This window comes from Lepidothrix coronata, unplaced genomic scaffold, assembly GCF_001604755.1.
Source record: "Lepidothrix coronata isolate B3197 unplaced genomic scaffold, Lepidothrix_coronata-1.0 Scaffold83, whole genome shotgun sequence".
NCBI lineage: Eukaryota > Metazoa > Chordata > Aves > Passeriformes > Pipridae > Lepidothrix > Lepidothrix coronata.
In genome coordinates this window covers 141,369-142,019 of record NW_016690263.1, presented here as the reverse complement: position 1 = coordinate 142,019, position 651 = coordinate 141,369, and positions in this window count along the sequence as shown.

The window sequence follows — 651 nt, the reverse complement described above, 5'->3', positions numbered from 1 at the left end:
GCTGCGGCGCGCGGGGCGGGGCGGGGCGGGGCGGCGGCGCCGAGCGGCGCCTCTCGCGAGGGAGCGGCTGCTGAGCGGAGGGGAGGGCAGCGGAGGGGAGGGGAGGGCAGCGGAGGGGAGGGCAGCGAGGGCAGCGAGGGCAGCGGGCGCGGCGGGAGGGACGGAGTGCGGCGGCGGCTGCGGGGCGGAGAGGAGGGGGACCGCCCCCGGACGCGGCGATAGAGGCCGCGTGTGTGGCAGCGCCTTGGTTTCCTCCTGCTCTGGTGTCGGGGTTGGGGCTGGTGAGCACCGGCCCGCGGGTGTTGAGGGCGCAGGGCGTTCCCGGAGCTCAGGAGCGCTCGGGAGCGGCTTTGTTCCCTGGGCTGCCCGGAGCACCGGGAGCGCGCACGGCGGGCAGAGCGCTGCTGCTGCTGTGCCTGAGCTCACTTCACAGCCGAGAGGCAGCTGCCTGCCCCGCGCTGCTCACGGCGGTCGTGTGGGAGATAGGCTTGGCTGCGCCGGCCCTGCCCCGCTCCACTCGTTTGTACCGGCGTGTGTGAAACTGTGCAATGGCACAACGCGAGAAATTTAAGTGTTTTATAATATGGCTTTGATTTATGGGTAGTTACGTGACTAAGATTGACAACTGCCTATTTCAGACTTCAGAATGGA